This window comes from Rana temporaria, chromosome 4 (assembly GCF_905171775.1).
Source record: "Rana temporaria chromosome 4, aRanTem1.1, whole genome shotgun sequence".
Taxonomy (NCBI): Eukaryota; Metazoa; Chordata; class Amphibia; order Anura; family Ranidae; genus Rana; species Rana temporaria.
The window spans coordinates 332,044,694-332,070,067 of record NC_053492.1 but is presented as its reverse complement, the minus strand read 5'-3'; the positions used below and the strand labels follow the sequence as shown (position 1 = coordinate 332,070,067).

Below are 25,374 nucleotides of genomic sequence, written 5' to 3'. Positions count from 1 at the left end.
ATCGCAGCCGAGAGCCAGGGGAAACAGGTTTTGTAGGGGAAACCCATTCTCAACACAACACAGGCTATTCCTTCTCACATGTTATCCTAATTCCTACTCTTCTTATTCCACACACCGAGGAGGAAAACCGTTTAGTACAACCCACTGTGTGCTGTCAGTCTTAGGGCCCGCCTCCCAGTCTGCTCATTGGTTACGAGCTAGCGCCCACTTCTTTTTGCCTAATCATCAGTAGGTTGCCTGTGTTCCACGGGTTTGACGGGAAATGTAGTTCGTAATAATCACAGAGTTACTGAGTATCTGCTCTGCAGCCACTCAGCAAACTACAGGTTCCAGACATAGTCAAACGCTGTGTTTTTTTTTTACATGCGTCCCCCGCCTTACGGATGTGAGAGTGAGAGGCTTGGGGAAGAATTGGTGCTTTAGAGGAATCGTAGTTTGATACCCTGCGTGAGGTAAGGCTAAAACCCTACAGTGAGGATTTATTCATTACTTTCCGGAGAACTTTCTAGATGTCATGTGGGACATGCTACCTCTGAAGTATTTGCATTGTAAAATATGTAATTTACTTGCAATGGGGATTGGTAGGGGAAGGTGAACATCTGTTTGGAATTTTTGTTTTTATCTCAAATTAAAGTATAAGTAAATTCTAAAAATATATATTCTTTTATTTGCTCCGTTAAAATGGTTTTGTACCCAAAAACAAAAATGTAATATATTGTGTGGATATTCTAAAGCAGCCTATCCCAACCCTTGAAAAACATGTTGAGGTCTCGGGAAACACCATTTAAGATTAGTCAATCAGGGGTCATTGGAAAAAGGGGTCTTATGTTGGTAGTGGTCAGTGGGAAGAATGCCACCCTTAAAGCGGTTGTATACCCCAAAAAACAAACAAAAAAAACCCTGCAAGGCAAAGGCATAATGAGCTAGTATGACTAGCATACTAGCTCATTATCAATTACTTACCTTAGATCGAAGCCCCCGCAGTGGTCCTCGGACAAGTCCTCTGTCGCCGCCATGATACCGGCGTGACTTCCGAAGCGGAAAAAAAAATTCACTGATCTCATGCTTTCAGCCGCGGCTTTGTTTACTTCTGTGATGTCATAACGTTGCGCCTGGGCTTCCGACAGTCATAGAGATGACTGGTGATCACCTGGTTACCGGAAATCTCTATCCTCCTCATCCGGCGGCGGCCAATTCGTTCTCCGGGTCTCCGATGGCACAGGAGAGCCTGGAGAAGCATCGGATGGCGGCGGGAGGGCCTGCCAGCACTCGGCCTCTTCGCCGTGACGGCCGTTTCTGCACTCACCCCTTCTGCGGCTTCCTCGGCTTCTCCTCCCGGCCAACCTGATCCGTCTCCTATCCTGATTGGCCGGGGGGAGAGCCTGGAAAACAATAGCGAATATTCAAGCCCAACCTTTTCAAGACAATTAGAGCCTCAGGCTCTAATTAGGCTTGAAAGAAAAAACTCATGCAAACATAAGAGTCCAGTGCCCCTGCGCACCTAATGGACTGGCTCCTCCTGGTAAGATCCCTTTCACATGGAGTAGACTCTTTCAAGCAGAACTGCCTGCTCAGCGTGGTATCCCCGCTGAACAGGCGGATGATAGGTCTGCTTATGCAGAGCGGACACAGCTCGCTGTTCTCTATGTGGCGGTTGGATGGAAATGGACTGCCTGTGCATTTCCATCCGATCCAAAATGCTAGATGGATGGGGAATGGGAACACCTGTGCATCCCCATGTGTGTAAAAATGGTCCTCCATGGGTGTACAATTTAGTATGCCACATGTGAATGATTCTTTAGTAGTAATTGAGCAGGAGTTTCATGAGTTATGTTGTGTTTATGTGCACTATTAAAGCAGTTGTATGCCCTGACCAAAATAAAACCTATAAGGCAAGGGCTGGAATGCACCGCATAATAACTCAATATGAAATACTTATCTTAGAAGCGCCTGCACTGCCTCCTATTCACAGCTGAGGTAGCCGACATGTCCCCTTGGCATTTCTTCCAGCTTCGTGGCTCCGGCGTTGTGACCTTTGGCGTGCATGCGCTGCTCATGTCAGCATGCACGGTGAATATGTCCTAATCCGTACAGGTTTAGGACCATTTGACCTACAGGTAAGCCTTCTTAAAGTGGAGGTTCCGCTGATTTTTTTTTTTTAAGTCAGCAGCTACAAATACGGCAGCTGCTGCCTTGTAAAAATTGGACACTTACCTGTCCAGCGTGCCCGTGATGTCACCAGCCGAGGCACCCCCCTCCCCCCTGAAAGGTGCCGAATGTGTCACTGGAGCGGGGGAGGGATCCAAAAAGCGGAGGTTCACTTTTTGTGTGAAACTCCGCTTTAAAGGCTTACCTGTAGGTAAAAATGTGCAAGAGGAGGATACAACCACTGATTTTAGTGTATTTTTAGTGAAAATAGCAATATGATGAACATTTGTGCAATTATTACAGGGCCCAAAAAATCAGCACAGTAAAATGTACAAATATGTATTAACTCAATAGTTTGAGCAGTAATTTTGTAAAATGTGCTGTGTCTATATGTGTTAAAAATTATTTCGGAGATTTTTTTTGCGAATATATTGATTTGATAAACATTTGCGCAAATATCAGTAGCAGCTTTTTAATCTACAGGTCCTATGCTTTCAGAAAATACAGTGGAACCTCGGTTTAAGACTAACTTGGTTTGGTTTGTTTTTTTTTTTTTTTTTTTTATTCTGACTCGGTTTGCGAGTGTTGACTCGTAAGATGAGCAGAATTCAAGCTAAATAGGCCTGCAGTACCTCATTTGGCCTGAGGTACAGGGGCGCAGAAGCTGATCAGAGCCGAAAATAGGCCTGCAGTACCTCATTTGTCCTGAGGTACGGGGGCGCAGGAGCCGAAAAAAAGCCAAATTTTGGCCTGAATTAATGGGGCGCAGGAAACGAGCCGAAGTGGCCTCAGGCTTTTTTAGTGCTCTCTGGTGCCCCCCACCTCTGGCCGCATTCGGTATTGCATCCCATTGAAGTCAATTATTTTCGTTTCCATTGACTTCAATGGGAAACCTCCCTTTGATATGCGAGTACTTTGGATTACGAGCATACTCCTGGAACGGATTATGCTCGTAATCCGAGGTTCAACTGTATATGGTTTGATGGATCTTTAAAGGAGTTGTTAATTAATTTTTTTAAAATAACAAAATGTTATACTTGCCTCCACTGTGCAGTTCGTTTTGCACACAGTGGTCTCGATCCTGGTCTTCTGGGGTCCCTCAGCGGCTGTCGCAGCTCCTTCCCGCAACAACTACACAGACATGCGAGCAAGCTTGCATGGTGTGTAGCTGTTGTGGGCGCGCTCCCGTGATACAGCGGCAGCCATAGCCGCTGCTGTATCACTCGGCACACCGCGTCATTGGATGTGATTGACAGCAGCACCAGCCAATGGCTGTGCTGCTTTCAATCCATCCACTGCAGCCAATCAACGGCCGGGCTTCGACTCGAGGAGGATGACGGGGGCGAGCACGGGACTTTCGAAGGGTCAGGTAAGTAAAATGTGGGCCCGGGGGGGGCGGCATCATCTAATGTTTTTTCACCTTAATGCATAGAATGCATTAAGGTAAAAACATGTTTACCTTTACAATCCCTTTTTACAAAGTGTGAGAGCTGTAATGGAACAATGAAAACCTGTAGATTTTTAGAAAAATTTGGTTATTTACATTTTTGCGTACGTTCAGTTTTCACCATTTTGCTAAATATGTGTTATTAACTCAATACAGGGTAAGCTTTTATATTTAGTAGGAATTTTGTAAAATGTGCTGTGTTTATCTGCTAATAATGATTTGTGTATTTTTCCGGAAAATTTTATTTTGATGAACATTTGGGCAAATATCATTGTGCCCTGAAAATCAGTAGCACCATATTTGTATTCTTCTGGTCATGTGCTTTCGGAAACGTTATGGTTGGGGTCTTTAACAAACTCTGAAAGCTGTAGGAAAAATAAAAAAGGAATGGAAATTTTATTAAAAATGGAGAACAGGGCCAGGCAGCGAAAGGATTAACGCTATTTCTGAAAGCATTCTTAAAGCGGTAGTTCACCCCCCCCCCCCCCGACCCATTTTACCATCGAGACAGGCATTGTAGCGTGAGCTACAGTATGCCTGTCCCGATTTTTTTAACCCCGTACTCACCTTGTAGTCGTCCATCGTAGATTCCGGCTCCCGCGGGGAATGGGCGTGCCTATGGAGAGGGAGGATGATTGACGGCCGGCCCTGGCACGTCACTCTCCCGAAGACAGCCGGAGTAGGTCTCGGCTCTTCACGGCGCCTGCGCACAGGCTATGCGCACGCGTCGTGAAGACCAAGCCTATTTCGGCTATTTCCGGAGAAGCGTGACGCGCCAGAGCCGGCCGTCAATCATCCTCCGTCTCCATAGGCACGCCCATTCCCCGGAATCTTCGATGGACGACTACAAGGTGAGTACGGCGGTAAAAAATTCGGGACAGGCATACTGTAGCTCGCGCTACAATGCCTGATCTTAAGGTAAAATAAAAAAAAAAAAAATTTTTCCCGTCGATAGGGTGAACCCCCGCTTTAAGCAGGCCATACACGGTCGAATTTCGAACAAATTTTCGTTTCAAAATCAGAAAGTTAATTTTTTTTTGTGATCCGATGATGCCACCATTGATTTTCGAAAATTCGGCCGACCAAACCTTCATGTTGCCGGGAATATTCGTTTCTCTCCGGGAATATTCTTTTCTTGCACATGCGCATTTTTTTTTCTATTACATTTCTCGCACGATACTCCTATCATTGATCAGAAAATCGTTCGTTTTTCAAAAAATTTCCAACATGTTGGATTTCTCAAATTTGTTTGTCGCATGAAAATCGGCTGTTGCTGCAGCCCACTAACGGTGCGAAATTTGTACGAAAATTCTTTGATATGATTTTCGAAATAATTTTTTTTAGTTTACAGCATTTTTTTTTACACCTGCTTTTGTACTGTACATATAGTTTAACCACTTCAATACAGGGCTTCTATACCCTCCTCAATACTGGGCCTATTCTGGCACTTCTCTCTTACATGTACAAATCATCATCCTTTTGCTAGAAAATTACTCAGAACCCCCAAATATTATAAATGTTTTTTTAGCAGACGCCCTAGGGAATAAAATGACGGTCATTGCAACTTTTTGTCTTACGGTATTTGCGCAATAATTTTTCAAACACTTTTTTTTTGGAGAAAAAAAATGGTTTCATGAATTAAATAACAAAACAGTAAAGTTAGCCGAATTTTTTTGTAAAATATGAAAGATGATGTTACACCGAGTAAATAGATACCTAACATGTCACACTTTAAAATTGCGCACACTCATGGAATGGCGCCAAACTTCGGTACTTAAAAATCTCCATAGGCGACGCTTTGAATTTTTTTACAGGCTACCAGTTTGGAGTTACAGAGGAGATCTAGTGCTAGAATTGTTGCTGCCACTTTACCGCACGCGGCGATACCTCACATATGTGGTTAGAACTGTGTTTACATATGTGGGCGGGGCTTGCGTGTGCGTTCGCTTCTGAGCGTGAGCTACCGGGGACAGTGACGTTAATTTTTTTTTAGTATCATTTTTTTAAAAAAAAAATCCTTTACAAACCCTTTAAGAAATTTTTCCCCTAATCGTCTTTTTTAGGACAGTCACCGGAGAGACCTTGGCTTCTCAGCCCTCTTTAAATTTCCTCCTTCCCCGCTGGCTCCTCAATTATTTGATTTCCCCAGAGGGTAGACCCCACAGGGAGAACCGGAACCAGAAAAGCCAGGATGCTTAGACTAAAAAGTCCTAGAAAGGGGCAGTCCTCTTCGGACTTTGACCAGCAGGCTTACCTGATCCAGCAATCCGAGAAAAGCGCGCGGGGGGGGAGCCCATTTTTCAACACCAAGGGCAGTGTAAGGAGTCGCAGTCTCCGCACAAGCAGTCTCCGAGCCATCCGGCATGGAGAAAGCAGAGATGGTCTTCAATAGCGGCCGCATTAATGGCGGGTGATGTCATTTCCGGTGGAGGGGGTGGGTGCCTCCAACTGACCCGCGGCTTCTGATTCCAGCCACGGGACATTGAAGGGGGACCAGGCGCAGGCTGAAGAGGAGCCACATTGCTGTGGAAGACAGCACAGGCTCCAGTGGCGGCACTGAGAATGTCGGAAGCAGAGGGGAACCAGGCTGCTCCTGCAGAAGCAAGCTCCAGCCCCTCCAAGGTAAGGGGTGGAGCTCCCTTTATCATATCATCACCACCCCCCTTCAGGAGGGGGGAGGAGCAAGAGGGGGGTACTCTTGGTGCCAGAGTGGAGGAACATGGGGCCCCTGGGGAGGGAACCCTGCATGTCTTAAGGCTGCGCCCATGCAGTTAACTGGCAGGGAGGGGGTTTGCTGGGAAATTGCATTTTGTTAACTGCTCTGTTTATGTCTTTCAGGGCAAAATAACGGACAAACCCAGACCCCCCTCATAGCTCAAAGAGGAGGTGCCCCTTGTGTAAAGCTACACATAGGGACTCCTAGGGGGAAACTTTATGCAAGGAATGTAGTGACAAATTAATGCAGGAGCATTCTACTTAACAGGGTAGTAAGTTAGCAGCCTAAGTTGAAGAGCTTTCTAACACCTTTCAATCATTTAAAACTTTTTTTGTGGGTATTCGGATCCCACAGCCTCAGACTGCTCCTCTGCCAGTTCCGCAGGTAGCATTACCAAAAACTAGTGCAGGCCCTCCAGAAACCTGAAGTGTAAACAGAAAAATCGGTGCTACAACACATAGATATCAGAGCTCCCGGGTGCTCGATTCAGTCATTGGCCGAGTAGAGTAATGTAGGAAAAATGATCCGCACTCTTCAAAAGCCATAGTACACAAACGCAGATAAAAACAGTTGACGCGTTTCAGCCTATAAGACCTTAGTCATAACCCTCCAGAAACCTCAAGGTAGGAGGCCAAGAAGCAGCCAGATAGTGCAGCCTCTGGCTCCCAGGAATCAGAAGTGGAAGCTCTGGAAGGGGATTTCAGGGAGCCCTCCCGGTACAAGCTTTAACTGGAGGAAGTAGAAAACCTCCTGGAGGCCATTTATACCACCCCAGGTATTCAGTCGGAGAAAAAAACCCTCTCGCTACACAACCAAATGTACCAGGGCCTAGGAGAACAAGAAAATAAAATGTTTCTAGTCCAAGAGGAGGCAATAAAAAAAGGAATGGCAGGACCCAGAAAGGAAACCATTGTTTTCAAGAGCATTAAAAAGAAGATTTCTATTTGCGGAGGATTCTGCATCAGTTTGGAACAAAACCCCTAAACTAGACGCAACGTTCTCCCAAGTCTTGTGGCATACAGACCTAGCCTTCCAAGATATGGGGGCTCTATCTGACACAATAGACAAAAGGATGGACTCCCTCCTAAAGTCTTGGGATTCTACGGTAGGAAGTCTAAAACCAGCAATGGCAGTAACAGTAGTAGCTGGAAACTAAGCGTTCGGATACAGGCTCACATTGAGGAGGGAGCACCAAAAGATCAGATCTTGTCATCATTTCCTATGCTCCTCAGGGGCATTGCTTATATTGCAGATGCATCTGTGGAATCCGTATGGGTGGCGGCAATGTGCTCGGCCTTATCCAACTCTGCAAGAGTCACTTTTTGGACAGTAATATGTATAATGCCTCAAATTGGGAGAAAAAAAAATGTTTTAATTTGTTATTGGACACTTGATATTAACCACTTCCATACCGGGCCATAGTCATATGACGTCCACAGAGGGGATCTCCCATCCCGGATGGTTATCATATGACATCTTGGGCTTTGCAAGGGGATATCTGAATGATGCCTACAGCTAGAGGCATCATTCAGTTGTCATTGTTTTCCGGCAGCGATTCTGCGCACCATAAGAGCGATCAAAGCGGCGGTTCCGCCTCTTGATCGTTCTTAAAGGCGGCGGGAGGGGAGAACCCCCCCCCCTGCCGCCATCCGGTGCTTCTCTGGATTCTCCCATGCCATCGGGGGCCCGGAGAAAGAATCGTCCAGCGCCAGATGGGAAACCTAGAAATGACTGGTGACCAGATGGTCACCAGTCATCTCTATGACCGTCGGAGGCCCGGGCGTGATGTGATGACGTCACGCCGCGATTACGGCTAGTAAGCATGAGATCGTGAATTTTTTTTTTTTTTTTTTTTACAATCTAATGCTTTCCAGCCTGGAAGAGAGATGTGGGGGTCTTATTGACCCCGCATCTCTCCATAAAGAGGACCTGTCACACACACTTCCTATTTCAAGGGATGTTTACATTCCTTGTAATAGGAATAAAAGTGATCAATTTTTTTTTTTTTTTTTTTAAAGTAAAATACAAAAATAAACGCTCTTTAAAAGGATTCTCAGAGAGCATGGAAGAACTTTTCTTGGTTTTCACAAAGGTTCCTTCTCTGCCGGAGAAGCAGCTATCCTCGTGGGCGCCAAGGCTCTAGGAGACCCCTCCATTACTCGCAATTGGTCAAGCACAATATCCTCAGTTGCTGGCTGAGCTCCTGATGTTGGCTGCTGATTAATATCGATAGATCACGGCTGTTGGCTTCCTCAAATCTTTTGGAAGGACTGGAGCAAAGGCATCCAATCCAGAGTCCATGACTACTTTCACATAGTGGGGGGGGGGGGGGGCTCATGTCTGCTGAGGCAGGTGAACTATGGTGGTAAGCCAGGACAAAATGCAGACTGCTATGCTGCAGGTTCCCCTGAATGGACAGCTATATGGTGGTTTTGTGAGTATTCCCTGGTGCCATCATCCACAGACACCAGGGAGGGAGTGTAAACAGGTGGGGGATAAAGCTGTAAGCGGACCTTGATTTTCCCAGGAGTATTACAGCAGGCTTCATCTGGTCAGCAAAGCTACACCATGTAGTCTGCTTCCGCCATTACACCTGATATAACCTTGGCAGCTGACCACAAGGTGGTTACCCTTAGAAGGATGTCTTCTCTTTGGGTATTGCTGTGGGTGTTTTGCATGCCTCCTACAAACACAGGGTGAATTTGCTTTGTGTTCCTGTCCACCATAAGGCTACTTTCAAACTGAGGGACTTTGCAGGGACTATAGCGCTAAAAATAGAGCCTGCAAAGTGCCTTGAAAGACCCTCTTCTATCACTCCAATGTGAAAGCCCGAGGGCTTTCACACTGTAGTGGTGCGCTGGCAGGACACTCAAAGTCATGCTAGCCTCATCTTTGAGGTGCTGTAGGATCGGTGTATACACTGCTTCTAAAGTACTCCTACCCTAATCAATGTACTTTTAATTGGGTAATACCCCACCCCTTGGCTGAACTAGAAACATAAAATGTGGATCCTGCAACATTTAAATGACAGGCTCCTGGGTGTAACCTCCATACTCCATACAAGGGTTGCATTGACAAACTTGTGTTTTAATCATTGCTCGTTAATGCCTGCAGGTGTTGGTCTTCTGATCAGGGCTGTGGAGTCGGTAGATAAATGTTCCGACTCCTCAGTTTTATGTACTCCCGACTCCGACTCCCTGACTCCGACTCCTCTGTATTAATATGCAAATGTATTTTATACATTCCTTGAGGGAAAGAAACGCAACCTACCACAGGACTACTGGCTGGGAAGCCAACAGTCTACTGTATTGCACAGTTTAAGCAAAAGACAAACACAATGAAAACAATCAAGTGGCTGGATAGTAGCAGCAGGCATAAACATCAGGAACAGGATTTTTACCAGTTCAAAAATACAAACCACATTATTTGGTTGTTTTAGAACAAAAACAAAGCTTATCTATAATGAACCAAAAACAAAATCTGTAAAACCTAGAAATGGTTTATATTAATCTTGAAATGTAGTTCTAGGCTTAGCAAATGCAAATCAATTCAATGTCGAGTTCTAAGGAAGAGAATTGCCTCTGCCAGATCCTCTTTCATAGAGGCTCTTAAGTCAGACTTTATTATTTTTAGGGCTGAAAATAATCTTTCGACACTGACTTGGGTGGGTGGCATTGCAGTAACTATTCTGGCCACATCACTAACGATCTCTGGATAAACAAGGATGGCTTCTTCAACAGTAAGTTTTGATGAGCGATCATACTTTTCAACTTCTTTTAGTGCTTTATAAAACTCTTGTTGGAATTTTTTTATTTGGACACTTACTGGTTCTCTAACATGCGTTCCCTGTAAAAGCAGAACACAACAGTATGGAAAGTATAGGTATTACAGCTCCTAATTGTGCGTTGCGTGCCATATAGTGAAGCACATGAAAAGCATGCTTCTTCACGGTCACTTAACGTGTTCGTTTTACGGTTTAGTGAGGCACTGCATGCATTGCTCTTTATTCTTACAGTAGAGAAGTCATTAATTATAACTTTTTGTGAATTGGGACATTTAAACTTGCTTTTTTTTTTTTTTTAATTCCAATCTAAATTTAGTAGGAGTCGGTGCATTGTTTGCCGACTCCGACTCCAGGTACCCAAAATTTCCCCCGACTCCGACTCCACAGCCCTGCTTCTGATTGCTCTAGTTGCACACTTCAGGGCTTATCCAAAGGTGTCAGAAGCTTTCATGTATCACTAGATTTGGGTTTGTTGGGCCCCTTTCACACAGGGCGGATCAGTTATGATCCACCCCGTGCATCTCCGCTTGCTCAGCAGGGATCGCTCAGTTGATCCCCGCTGAGCGGGCGGATGACAGGGCGGTCCCCGCACACTGTGCAGGGACCGCGCTGTCTTTTCTCCGCTCTCCCCTATGGGGGGACCGGATGAACAGGGACCGCCTGTCCTTGTTCATCCGATCCGCCAGACGGATGGAAAAGTAGGTTTTTCCTCCGTCACACTTTGGCGGATTGGAGCGGGTCTGATGTCAGCGGGCATGTCACCGCTAACATCCGCGGCTCCATAGAGGAGCACGGAGCGCCCGTTCAGGTCCGCCTAAAAAACTGGCAGGCGGACCTGAACGGGCCTCCCGTGTGAAAAAACCCTTAGGAGCTGGGAGGCTTTGTCTCCCAACTTAGTGTGGGCTGTATAAAGCAATTTGCTGTACACTTGATTGCTGTACACTTTTTTTCTCAAGACGTCTTCCAGGATGGCACCCTGAGAGATGACTGGCTCCATCTGACAGGAAACGCAATAAAAAAAGAGATTAAAAACCCCGCCCCTTCCTGTGCTCCTCAGTTCTTGATTGTTTCCCCACAGCGAAACGGTTTATTATTTTTCCTGACCTAAGGCCTGGGGCGGGTGGTCCCCCCCCCCCCCCCCCCCGGGGAGCTGGATCACAGGCACTGGGTAGTCTTTGGGTCTAGGCGGATTGTCCCTCCTTGGGGTTCCCTTCTTAGTCAGATAGGCCTCACTGAGTGAGCCGGAAAAACCCCCCTGAGTGCTGGGGTCTCCTTGGGATAAGTGGCTATCCTGGAGCACCAGTGGGCTAGATTCCTCTCTCTCTCCTAGGTCTCCCCCCCCTACCTTGGAGGTCTGTGGGGCAGGCTCTCTCCGGTGGTTCCTGGCATCTGTGGTGGTGAGGCGAGATGCGAATCCCCGTTTGAATTTGGCGCCAATTTCGGCCTCCGGAGGAGTCGGCCGGCGTTTACCGATGACGTCACGCGCGTGTCATTTTCGGATGGCAGCCTCCATCGCTTCAGCACGCCAGTCGAGCGCTCACCGGAGACGCAGGCACACGCAGCAGCTGAGAGAGAGAGGTGCCCCTATCCTCCCTCTTCATGGAACGGGAGGACCGGCCACTGTTAGGCCCAGCTGCGGAGGGGGCCACTGGGGGTGAGCCTTCCTTTTTTTGAGGAGGGTGTATGGCGGGCTGGGACCCGGGTGTTTTTCCCCTGCTGTTTTTGTGTGCATTACTGTGTATTCCTTCTTTTCCTAGGAGATGTCATTGCCCAGGGGGATGTTAGTCGTGCTTCTAAGAGTACTACTAAATCTCAAAGATGTGGCTATTGCAATGATAAGCTACCTTCAGAGCACTCTAGGCCCTTTTGTACCAGGTGCATTCAGAAATTAACAGGAAAAGAGACCTCTCTCATTATGAAGGATTTTCTTGAGGTGCAGACACAGATGCTTTCTACTCTTAAGGATTTTCAGTTATCCCTTAAGAGTAGGGAGCCGGAACCCCCCACTGCAGGGCCCTCCTCTCAGGGTTCCTCCTCTTCTTATTTTTTTAGGGTCCGCCAGGAATCCCTAGGATCCCTAGTCTCAGATTCAGAGGGATCAGAGATTCCCCCTCCAGAAGAGGTTTTGGCAGATGGCCAGGCGGAGGAAGAGGAGGATACTAGGACAGGCAAATACATGTTTTCTGCAGACGAGATGGAGGGTCTCCTGGAGGCAATTTATGCCTCTGAGGGGATCCCACTGCCAGCGGAACAGATGTCCACACAGGATAGATTGTACCGAGGGTTAATTAAGTCTCAGTTTAAAACCATTCCGATACATCAGTCCCTTAAGGACATCATTCTTAGGGAGTGGGCCGATCCAGAAAAAAGGCTGTTCATGTATAAAACCTGGAAGCGGCGTTGTCCCTTTAAAGAAGAAGAGGTGTAAGTTCTTTAAGATACCTAAATTAGACGCCCCCCTTGCACAGGTCTCCAAGCAGTCGGACCTTTCCTTTGAGGACGCAGGCAACTTGAAGGATTCTATGGATCGGCCTCGGTCTGCATTGCGAGGAATGCAGATTCTTGGATCTCCAAGTTGATGGAACATGTGTCCCAGGTTCCAGATTCCAAGGGAATTTTGGAGTCTCTACAACTTACAGGGAGCGCAGTAGCTTATGTAGCGGATGCAGCGATAGAGACGGTCCGTTCTACCACAAAGACGGGAGCCCTGATCAATTCTGCTCGGAGAGCAGTATGGGTCAAGATGTGGAATGGGGATCTTATGTCCAAGAACCGCCTGTGTAGCCTTCCTTTTGAGGGCTCCCTTCTTTTTGGTACAGACCTGGACCAAGCCTTGACTAGGTCCTCGGATAAGGGGGTACGTTTTCCCTCCAAGCCTAGACAGAGCAAGAAAATACTTTTTTGTGGCCCCCGGGGTGGACTCGGAGGTAGGAGCCGTCCTTCAGAGAAGAGGCCCCCGAACAATAGACGCTGGGGTGGTGGGAAGGACAAGCCTAAAGGGGGTATCCTTTTTTCCAACACTAAACCCAACGACAAGGAGTCCAAATGACGTGAAGTCAGGGGAAGACTCTCCCAATTCCTTCCCAGGTGGGAGAGTATTACACAGAGCCCCCAAATTCTTCAGATTGTAAGGGAGGGTTACAAGCTAGAATTCAGTCAGCTTCCCCCTCCTAAAGGTATTCTGACTCACTTACACAGAGACCCCCTCAAATCGGCAGGCCTTCTGCGAAACGTCGCAGAGCTCGCACAACAGGGGGTTATAGTTCCAGTCCCTGTGAATCAGAGAGGTTTGGGAGTCTACTCCCATATCTTCGTGGTCCCAAAGTCATCAGGGAAGTTTCGGTTGATTATCAATCTGAGACCCCTGAATACCTCTCTCCTCCACAAAAGGTTTCGAATGGAGAATTTTTACAGCCTCAGGAGGCTTCTACTGAGGGAGGTATTCATGGTTGCCATAGATTTAAGAGACGCGTACCTCCATGTCCCAATTTTTTCGGGTCATCAGAGGTTCCTCAGGTTCGCGATCGCTTCCGCCCAGGGAGTGCAGCATTGGCAATTTGCTGCCCTCCCTTTCGGACTTGCCTCCAGTCCAAGGGTCTTTACCAAGGGCCTGGCGGAGGCGATCGCGTTCCTATACTTGCAAGGGATAGCGTTGGTCCCCTATCTCGACGACCTGTTACTGTACAATCAGAGTCGAGATCTCCTTCTTTCGGACCTGGCCACAGTCATGACTACCCTGGATTCCTTGGGTTGGATTATCAACAAGGAGAAGTCCTCACTCCTTCCAGAGCAGTGGAAGCTTTAAGGTTTCTGATAGACTCCCTGGAGAGGAAGCTCTTTTTGCCCGAAGACAAGATTCAGGTTCTCGTGACAGTGGTCAGGTCGACGATGGAGAAAGCAGAGTCTTCCTTTAGGGACATCACAAGGGTACTGGGTCTAATGACTTCCGGTATCCCGGCGGTCCCGTGGGCACAGCTCCACTCCAGACCCCTTCAGTCCTTCCTCCTTTCCTCTTGGGACGGAAAAAGAGAATCCCTAGATGTCAGGGTCAGCATTCCAGATCCAGTGAAGCTCTCACTAGGCTGGTGGCTCCTCCCACAGAACCTACAGTTGGGTCTTTTATGGAGTCAGACCGATCCATTCAGGATCACCACAGACTCCAGTGCCTGGGGGTGGGGAGCTCATTTGGACGAGCTCCGTGCCCAGGGTTCCAGGAGCCAACAACAGAGGGGGGCCTCTTCAAACTACCGCAAGCTGTTAGCGGTTGGAGAAGCTCTAAAGGCATTCGAGGAAAGAATTTTGGGCCAGGAGGTCCAAATACTTTCCGACAATGCAACCACGGTAGCCTTTCTCAATCATCAGGGAGGCACTAGATCCCGCACCCTTCTGGAGTTGTCGCTAGAGATCCTGGGCTGGGCAGAGCTGAGGATTCCCTCTCTTTCGGCAGTACACCTGAAAGTGACCCTCAATTTGGAGGCAGACTATTTGAGTCGCCATCCCATTCTCCAGGGGGAATGGGAACTGAATGCAGAAGTTTTTAGTCTGATCTGTCAGCACTTTGGCAGCCCAGAAGTGGATCTCTTCCGCCCTGTTCGGGCGGATCTTCTCCGGCAGAGTCAGGTCTATCACCCAGACCCTGGCTTCTTCAAGCTGACGGCCTGGTGCTTGAGAGGCGGAGCCTGAGGGAGAAGGGCTGCTCCGAGAAGGTCATTGACACGCTTCTGGCCAGTAGGAAAGTAGGCACTAGGCGTATTTATACCAAGACCTGGGGGGTCTTCTCTCGTTGGTGTTCGGCGAGACAAGTATCCCAACAGGAGACTTCGGCCATCCTAGAGTTTCTCCAGGATGGAGTGGACCAGGGGCTAGCCTCTAGGAATCTTAAAGTCCAAGTGGCAGCCTTGTCGTAGCCCTGGATCCCCTTATTAATAGGTTCCTAACAGCCAGAGATAGGTTGTCCCCAGTTCAGGTATCTAGGGTTCCGCCCTGGGATCTTTCGATTGTTTTGGATCAGTTGACCAAGGCTCCGTTTGAGCCAAGTGGTAGTATTTCTATTAAGCTTCTTACCTTGAAGTTTGCCTTCCTCTTGGCAGTCACGACGGCCAAGAGGATAGGTGATATACAGGCGCTCTCTATTAAAGAGACATTTTTTCGTTTGTTTGAGGACAGGGTTGTCCTAAGCCAAGACCCCCTGTACCTTCCTAAGGTAGTGACCAAGTTTCACAGGTCACAGGAGATAGTTCTCCCTTTTTGTTCAAATCCCCGAAATGAAAAGGAAGTTTCCTTTCATTGTCTGGATGTTAGACGTTGTCTATTGGTTTATTTAGAGAGGGTTAGTGAGTTTAGACACTCTACCCATCTATTGGTTAATTTTTCAGGCCAGAAAAGAGGCCATCAGGCCTCCAAGGCCTCCATTTCTAGGTGGATTAGGCAGACGATTTCCCTAGCCAATATCCAAGCAGGTAAAGCTGTCCCTAATATTAAGGCACACTCCACACCCTCACTAGCAACCTCCTGGGCAGAAAGGGCCGGAGCTTCAGTGGAGCAAATCTGCAGAGCGGCGACGTGGTCAAGTCAGAACACGTTCCTAAGACATTATAGAGTTGAACTACTGTCACCTCAGGACTTGGTATTTGGTAGAAAGGTCCTACAAGCAGTGGTCCCGCCCTAAGGTAGGCCTGAAGCTACTTGCTTCTCCCTCCAGGGTGCCGTCCTGGAAGACGTCTTGAGAAATGACCAGTTACACTTACCGGTAGCTGTATTTCTAGTAGTCTTACAGGACGGCAGGCCTACTTCCCACCCTTGTGATACATTATTGGTTTGTATTTTTTGTGTTTTTTTTTTTTTTTTTTCCTGTGCACTGGGGGTGCATACTTTATCTCAAACTGAGGAGCACGGGAAGGGGCGGGGTTTTTAATCTCTTTTTTGATTGTGTTTCCTGTCAGGTGGAGCCAGTCATCTCTCAGGGTGCCGTCCTGTAAGACTACTAGAAATACAGCTACCGGTAAGTGTAACTGGTCATTTTTTTTTTTTTATAATCACCTTTTTTCCTTTATTATCACAAATTTCAACATAAACATGACACAAACAAAATTACCCTCTTTACATCATAAAACATATTATCCCCCTTCCCCTGGACACACATTGATTGCTGTCTTTCTCCCCCCCCCCCGTCCCCTGACCACGTCACCTGCCACAAGTTGTGGATTGTCCACGTCAACTGGCCACTTCACCTGCCACAAGTTGTGGATTGTCCACTGGCCACGTCACCTGGCCACGTCACCTGCCGCAAGTTGTGGATTGTTCACTTGCCACATCACCTGGCCACGTTACTTGCCACATCACCTGCCACAAGTTGTGGATTGTCCACTTGCCATGTCACCAGGCCACGTTACCTGGCCACATCACCTGCCACAAGTTGTGGATTGTCCACCTGCCATGTCACCTGGCCATGTCACCTGCCACAAGTTGTGGATTGTCCACTGGCCACATCACCTGCCATGTCACCTGGCCACATCACCTGCCACGTCACCTGGCCACAAGTTGTGGATTGTCCACTTGCCACATCACCTGGCCATGTCACCTGCCACAATTTGTGGATTGTCCACTGGCCACGTCACCTGCCACACGTTGTGGATTGCAGGGCTGTGGAGTCGGAGTCGGGGGAAATTTTGGGTACCTGGAGTCGGAGTCGGCAAACAATGCACCGACTCTGACTCCTACTAAATTTAGATTGGAATTAAAAAAAAAATTCCAACAGGAGTTTTATAAAGCACTTAAAGAAGTTGAAAAGTATGATCGCTCATCAAAACTTACTGTTGAAGAAGCCATCCTTGTTTATCCAGAGATCGTTAGTGATGTGGCCAGAATAGTTACTGCAATGCCACCCACCCAAGTCAGTGTCGAAAGATTATTTTCAGCCCTAAGGCTGCATTCACACCTGAGCGTCGGTCGTTCGTTTTTTTGGGCGTTTTTTTCTGGCGTTTTGTCGCGCGTATTTGCGCACAGCGTCGTGCGACGTTTTTGTACTTCGGCGTTTTTTATTTTAGCCAATAGGAAAAATTATCATCTTTTCATCACTTGTTGCTATGTTGGTAGATTTTTTTTAATAATCTGCATGGGCGACAAGTTCTATTTATTAAAGCGACGAAACGCCCGTTGTCACGCTATACGCTCAATTCGCGCGTTTCCCATTACTGTCTATGGGAAAAAAAAACGCTCAAATACGCCCAAACCGCACGATACGCGCGACAAAAAAAGGTCCGGGACTTGTTTGAGCTTCACGCGACAGGCGTTTGGGCGTTCAGGCGTTCAGGTGTGAACAGTCACCATAGGGAATAATGTTAATTCTCCCCTCTGGCGTTTGTGAGCAGTGCGCTTCAGGCGTAAAAACGCCTAGGTGTGAATGGGGCCTAAAAATAATAAAGTCTGACTTAAGAGCCTCTATGAAAGAGGATCTGGCAGAGGCAATTCTCTTCCTTAGAACTCTACATTGAATTGATTTGCATTTGCTAAGCCTATAACTACATTTCAAGATTAATATAAACCATTTCTAGGTTTTACAGATTTTGTTTTTGGTTCATTATAGATAAGCTTTGTTTTTGTTCTAAAACAACCAAATAATGTGGTTTGTATTTTTGAACTGGTAAAGATCCTGTTCCTGATGTTTATGCCTGCTGCTACTATCCAGCCACTTGATTGATTAATATTTTTTTTTTTATAAAACTTTGTTTTCATTGTGTTTGTCTTTTGCTTAAACTGTGCAATACAGTAGACTGTTGGCTTCCCAGCCAGTAGTCCTGTGGTAGGTTGCGTTTCTTTCCCTCAAGGAATGTATAAAATACATTCGCATATTAATACAGAGGAGTCGGAGTCGAGGAGTCGGAGTCGGAAGTACATAAAACTGAGGAGTCGGAGTCGGAACATTTATCTACCGACTCCACAGCCTTGGTGGATTGTCCACAATGCAATGCAAGCAATTCGTTGTTTATGTTTTTTCAATGTTTTTTCATCATTTGCCATCATATTTGACATTTCTAATGTAAAAAAAATAGGTCACCTTTAAAAACGCCTATAAACGATATCGCGGCAAAACGCTGGTACCGCGTTTTGCGTCTGAACCCATTTTTTTGCTTCTGGAAAAACGAGGGTAAACTCAACTGCCTAAAAACGTCAATAAACGAGATTGTGTGCATGGACACATAGGATAACATTGAATGTGTTCAGGGGCAGTTGAAAAAAATGCCTCTGAACTCGAGTTTACCAGCGTCTCGTGTGCATGGGGCCTAAGAGATCTCTTGTATGCTAGAGCTTATTGAGGAGTGATGTGTTGTTTCCATCAACCTTTTCACTTGTTCTGATGTAAAATTATGACCCAACTCCCTTTCCCATTCCCGAATGAAAGAGGGAGTTGTCTGGCTTTGAGCACTCGGCACCAATCTATACATACGAGATAGCATATGGCCTGGCTCTATTACAGGGGTGCCCAACCTTTTGAAAAACGAGGGCCACTAATGCGACTTGGTAACCGGTCGCGGGCCACAATGAGCAGAGCAGGCGGATGACAGGTCCATGTCCACTCTGCATATGCTGAGCGGACACGGACACACTCCACTCTACGGGTCCTCCGATTTGATACGCCCAGACGGAAGGGGATTGATCCCTTCTGTTTTTTTATGCGTATCAGATTGGAGGTAGGCGGGTGTGAATGGAAACAAATCTGTTTACATGGTGAATGGAGGGTCCGATTGATAAGATAACAGTCTTCCATTTAGGTATCGCCTGCTGTTGCTGTCCCAGGCAGAGTGCATTTGGTATCACTCTGCCTGTGATAGGAGCCGGTGTAGTGTCACCGTTTGCTCCCTATCGCAGAATGCAGCCTAAGTCACTTGGCGTCGAACTGCGCATGCGCAATGCGTTCCAACGCCAAATGCGATGCGTTCCAGGGGATTCGCGACACTACCGTTCAGTGAACCCATCACAATTTGTGACGGAAGTGACGAGGAAGCATACACAGAGCGGGGGGGGGAGGGGGGGGGCCGGAGAGAAAGACATACAGATGTAATGAGAACCATACAAAGAGCGGGGGGGGGGGGGGGCGGGAAAAAAAGACATGCAGATATAATGAGAACAATACACGGAGCGGGGGGAGAGATAAAGAGACATGCAGATACAGTATGGTTCTCATTACATCTGTATGTCTTTCTCTCCCGCCCCCCCCGCTCTGTGTATGGTTGTCGTTACATCTGTATGTCTCTTTCTCTCCCGCCCCCCCCGCCGCTCTGTGTATGGTTCCTCGTCACTTCCGTGACAAATTGTGATGGTTCACTGAAGGGTAGTGTCGTAAATCCCCTGGAATGCATCGCATTTGCCGTTGGAACGCATTGCGCATGCGCAGTTGGCCGCCACGTGACTTCCGCAGCATTCTGCGATAGGGAGCAGAATATGACACTGCACCGGCGCTATACAGGAAGCATCAGCTTACACAGCTCTGCTCCACAGACGCTTGCTTTCTCTACCACCGGCATCATTAACAACACAGATTCTCTGGGATGGCGGGTCCGCAACCCATGATCTGGGCATGCCAATCCGCCATCCCCGAGAAGATCTCGGGCCACATCAGAGGGCTCCTTGGGCCACATGTGGCCCCCGGGCCACTGGTTGGGCACCCCTGCTCTAACACACCACTCCTCAAAGACAGTCAGGGTATTTGCTGGCCTAATCTGATATTTCCATTTGTTTAATAAATCCTTCAACTGACAGTATTTCCATTCTACCATTGTTACTTCCCCCCCACTTCTGTACCAATTCTCCCATTTTCCCTTGTGGTGCGATTGCTGCACAGTTTCCCCAGGACTCTAAACTTCCCTTTTCCTCCCCCAGAGGAAACCAAGGGAATCCCCCTAGGGGTGTTATTGGTGATATTGGGGGAGCAAACCTTCCTGTACCATTCATTCTGTCCCATATAGTTAGTGGTGTTTTTGTCAAAGGCGATACATACTCCGACAGCCCCCTATAAGAGGTTGGAATCCAAGGCGCACCCGCCAGATTCCTTCCTGCTAATGTTTTTTCCAAGGGTACCAACAGTTTACTTGCCGAGTCGTGACACCAGTTCATTATACAAACCAGGGCCATGGCTCTATGATTGCTGTACACTTAATCACAGTTAAAGTCCTTGGGGTAGATTTGCGCATTCCTTATGAATGCGCAGCGTAGTTCATATGCGCTACACCGGCGCAATCGTGTGAGGTTACCACCTGATTCAGGATGCCTTTTCGCGTTACTTTGCGCCGGCGTAAGGTAAATTTGAGGGCGCAAGCCTGCGCAAGTGAAAGTGGGTGTGCCCCTATGCAAATGATGGGCTGACCGTTCAGCAGTGGCTTACGCCCGGCGTATCCTCGACGGAGCATGCGCAGATCGATCGCTTCCATGTGAGCATGCGTGCAACTACGCCCGTCCTACTTCCTGGGCTACGCCGACCCACCTGCTTACGCTGAGCACATAAATAGGGGCAGACATGCGCACGTCCTGCGCAAAATTACATCCTGCTTTTTTCACCCCCCCCTCCCCCCCTGAGCAAGGTAATTTTGCCCCAAATTTGCTATGGCACCTCCTCAGAGGGTAAAAAAGAGGAAGAATAATTTTAATTCCAGGGAGATGGAGGTCATGTTGGCGGCACTGACCAAGTATGATGCCGCCCTGCATGGTGCCCAGCGTAAAAATACCAGCACGGCACAGAGGAGGGCAATATATGAATCTATCACCCTGGACATAAATGCCATTGGGAATGAAGAGAGGACATGGGAGGAGATTCAGAAGAAATTGAACGATATGCGGCGTCGGGTCCGTGACAAACTTGTCCTAATCCGCAAACATGCCAGGGGCACGGGAGGAGGACCAGCCTGCCCATTGCGTTTGACTGCGGAGGAGGAGGTTATAGCGCAATGTTTGGCGAAAAGAGCAGGTGGAGGGAGTCCCAGGATATGACTCCACTGTTGGGGACTTGGGGACAGGTAAGTGTGTTTTATCTCCTATTTGGTGTGTATCATGGGAGGGGGTAGAAGGGAACATGTGACAAGTGTGTGGCTCCACCAACATGTATTTTTTTGTGTCATCCACAGATGTTGCAGGGCGACCCGCGCCATCCCCACATCATCATGTGGTCCAGTCGGCCCCCATGCAAATACTGGGCATGTTGGTGGAGGAGAGCGCCCATAGGCCATCTATGGAGGAGGTAGTTGACCTCCACAATGAGGACTCCATCTACCTCGAGGAGGATCCCACCATCCCATACCTCCCCACCACCTCCCCGACCATCACGTCATCCCCCTCCAGTGTCCCTCCCTCCAGGGCAGCCCCCTCCCCGTCTTCTCCCTCAGTACGGGCCCCAGCCTCTCCTCCCAGAAAGGCTCTATATAAAACGAGGGGTGTACCCTCAGGCCTCCAAGAAGGGCTGCAGGAGGAACAGGGCCGGCAGACACGCCATTTAGGGGCCATGGTGGCAGACTTGAGGCGGGTGGCGGACAGCCTGGCCTCCTCCTCCTCGTCAGTGCAGCAGGCCCTCACCCTGCATGCGGAGCTGGGTAAAAAAGATACAGAGAGCTTGCAGGAAGTAAGCTCAAACAGTGTGGCGATGGTCACCTGCATTGTGGAGCAGCAGGCCGCCACAGCATTGCTCACAGCGGAGGTGAGCAGGTTGGCAGGGGCGGTAGAGGCCAACACTGCTGCTGTGCGGGAGGAGGGGAGACTAACCCGGCAGCACCAGCAGCACAACACCACCCGGCAGCTTCGGATGCTGGCACAGACAAACTCTGTGCTCCCCACCTGGCCAACGCCATGGAGGGCAGGAAGGCACCACCTGCCAGGAGTGAGCAAGTAGGGGATGATGCTCCTCCCCATGCTCCATCCCCACCCCAGGCTCCATTCTCACCCCAGGCTCCACCACGCCAACTGAGGAGCCAGAGCTGGGGGACCCGTGGCACCAGGATGGCCAAAAGGAAAAGATGAGGATTTTTCTGCGGCTCTGAATTTGTTTTTTAATCGAGATTTATGCTCAGATTATGAGCTTTTTTTATTATTTGTATGCTCAAAGTTTGAGTTTTCTGGTTTCATTTATAGTCGCTACACATGGTGAGGAGTGTATACTACAGTGTGACTGGTGTGTGAATGGGGGGGGGGGGTGTCACACCTGCTGGAAAAGGGGTGTTACCCTCTGCCATGTGAAAGGTGTATGAATGTACAGCAACATAATTGGAGCCTTGGTGTGGCGTTGCTGCTCCCTAATACCGTGCGGTATCCTTGGGTCTAATCCAATTTTTGGTGGATGTGGGGTGTGTGTGCTAGGGACCACAGTGGTGTGCACGCGTGCATTCTACTTGTGACATGATTAATGTGTGTGTTTAACGTGCAAATAGGCGATCCACGAGACATCTCCTGACTGCTCTTCCCTCAGTAGACCGGGTAGAGTTGGTTAGGGGGGGATTGTGTGGTTCAGGGGTCAGGTCATCACGTATGTCAATCTGCAGGCCCTTTCTCATGGCGAAGTTGTGCAGAATGCAACATGCCCCGATGATCTGGCACACAAAGTTTGGGGAATACAACCGGGTACCCCCAGACTTATCCAGGCATCGGAAACGGGACTTCAGGAGGCCAAATGTGCGTTCCACCACTCCACGGGTACGTGCGTGAGCTTCATTGTATATTTCCTCTCCTGGGGTTTGGGGGTTCCGGAATGGAGTCATGAGATGGGGTCCAAGTGCATATGCAGAGTCACCTGGAAGGGAAAAGACAGGAGGATGTTAGTCATGCATGTGCCCCTTGTGATGTCTGCATCATGGGGGGGACAGTCATACCTGACACCCATGTCACTCACCAACCAGCCAGCTGTCCCCATACATGTTGTGTTCAAATTCTGTTGGGATGGGGCTCTGACGGTATATGAAGCTGTCATGGCAGGACCCTGGGTGTTTGGCACGGACGTGCCATATGAGGCCTTGGGCATCGACTATCACCTGGACATTAATTGAATGTCAATGCTTCCGATTGCAGTATATGTGCTCTATGTCACGGGGGGGCCGTAGTGCCACATGTGTGCAATCAATGGCCCCCACGGTGCATGGGAATCTGGCAATTTGATAGAAATCCGTCACTGCCTTCTGCCGCAGGTCCTCCTGGGTGGGTTTGATGAAGTGGTGGGACATGCGTCTGAGGATTGCGGGGACAACCTGGTGCACACATCTGCTCATGGTGGATTGTGACATCCCAGCCACAATTCCACTTGTACGCTGAAAAGATCCACTTGCCAGGAAATGCAGGGTTGCCACTACCTTGACCAGTGGCTCCACTGCATGTCCACGATGTGTCTTGCTGGTGATGTCATCATGCAGGATTGTGGCTAATTCCAGGATGACTTCAGGGCTGAATCTAAACATGCGAAACACCTCCGAATCCCCCATGGCAAAGACGTTCCTGCGCACTCGGTATATCCTCTCCCGTGCTCTCCTACGAGTCGGTTCACTCAGTAGTATTGCTAGAACCATAGCTGCCCCTAGCATGTTGGCACACATGTGATGTCCTGCAAGTGTGGGTGCTCTGCTTGCTCAGCTCGTCCGTATTGGTGCTGCTGTAGTTGCTCTCCAGCTGACCTGTGGACGTCTGTTGCTATGTTGCCCCTGCTTTTATGAGGAGCAAGTTTGCCCTGGCCGTACAGCTTGCGCGCTTTGTGCGCAAACTGCGGCTGACACGCGCAGGTTTGTGAATCGGCGTTTGTTCCTCATTTGCATATTTTCTGAGGGAAAACAATGGGAGCGCAAGATGCGCACAGTGTAAAAATGCCCATTAAATGCGCCGACGGAGAGAAACTACGTCCGTATGAAGAAGCCTAATTTCAGGCGTAGCTTTTTTTCTGGGTCATCCGCATAGTTGCGTGGGCGCAAATTCTTACTTACGCGGCGCATATCGAGATGCGTCGGCGCAAGTCCTACCTGAATCTACCCACTTGTTTAAATATGTAGTTTTAAGGAGTCTCACTTTTGCTTCTGGTCAAATCCAGAGGTTGTTTTGGGGAAATGGACGTATGAGTGCTGCCAGCATTGCTGCAGAGGCTGAAGGGGTGGGTGGTCAGCTTGTCAGTGCTCAGACTATAAGCCGCACACTCCACTCCATTGGGCTGCATGGCTGTCTTCCCAGAAGGAAGCTTCTTCTAAAGATGATGTACAAGAAAGCCAGCAAACAGTTTGCTGATGACAAGCAGATTAAGGGCATGTATTATTAGAACCATTTCCTGTGGTCTGATGAGACCAAGATAAACCTATTTGGTTCAGATGGTGTCAAGCGTGTGTGACGGCAACCAGGTGAGGAGTACAAAGATAAGTGTGTCTTGCCTACAGTCATGCATGGTGGTGGGAATGTCATCGTCTGGGGCTGCATGAGTGCTGCCGGAACTGGGGAGCTACATTTCATTGAGAGAACCATGAATCCCAACATGTACTGTGACCAGGGGCGGACTGACCATTGAGTCACTCGGGCACTGCCCGAGGGCCCCATGCCACTAGGGGGCCCCATCCGGGTTGCCAGGCTCAGTAAAACCAGGGACAGTATGTAAAAATCTGTGTTTTTTTTTAGATCTGTCCCTGATATGTCCGAAAATGACATGCTTTTAATGTGAATATCCCAAGATTTTAGCTGCCCGCCTCTGCACTACCTCCTGGCGTGGTGGTCATCTGTAAGCCAGAGGGGCCCCATAATCTTCTATTGCCCAGGGGCCCCATGAGTTGTCAGTCCGCCCCTGACTGTGACATACTGAAGTAGAGCATGATCCCCCTCCTACTGCCTTGCTAAAGAACCTGAGGGTAAAGGTGATGGACTGGCCAAGCATGTCTCCAGACCTAAACCCTATTGAGCATCTGTTGGGCATCCTCAAACGGAAGGTGGAGGAGCGCAAGTTCTCTTGCATCCAACAGCTCCATGATGTCGTCATAGGGGAGTGGAGGAGGACACCTGTGGCAACCTGTGAATCTCTGGTGAACTCCATACCCAAAAGCGTTGCTGAAAGAATAATGGTGGACACACATAATATTGACACTTTGGGCCAAATTTGGACATTTTCACTTAGGGATGTACTCCCTTTTGTTGCCTATGGTTTTGACATTCATGGCTATGTGTTGAGGGATTTTGAAGGGGCCGCAAATTGACAGTTATACAAGCTGTACACTCGCTCTACTTTACATTGTAGCAAAGTTTCATTTCTTCAGTATCGTCAAATAAAAAGTTATAATAAAATGT

General features: G+C 48.4%; 1 protein-coding gene across 1 annotated transcript in view; it reads left to right on the top strand.

Annotated features, from left to right (window-relative positions):
* The first annotated feature begins 255 nt into the window (after positions 1–255).
* GGPS1 (geranylgeranyl diphosphate synthase 1) overlaps positions 256–25,374 on the top strand; it is a 173,494-nt gene continuing 148,375 nt past the window's right edge. The window contains exon 1 of the mRNA XM_040350727.1: positions 256–452. The gene's annotated coding sequence lies outside the window, so the exon portion shown is untranslated. The remainder of the gene's footprint in view (positions 453–25,374) is intronic.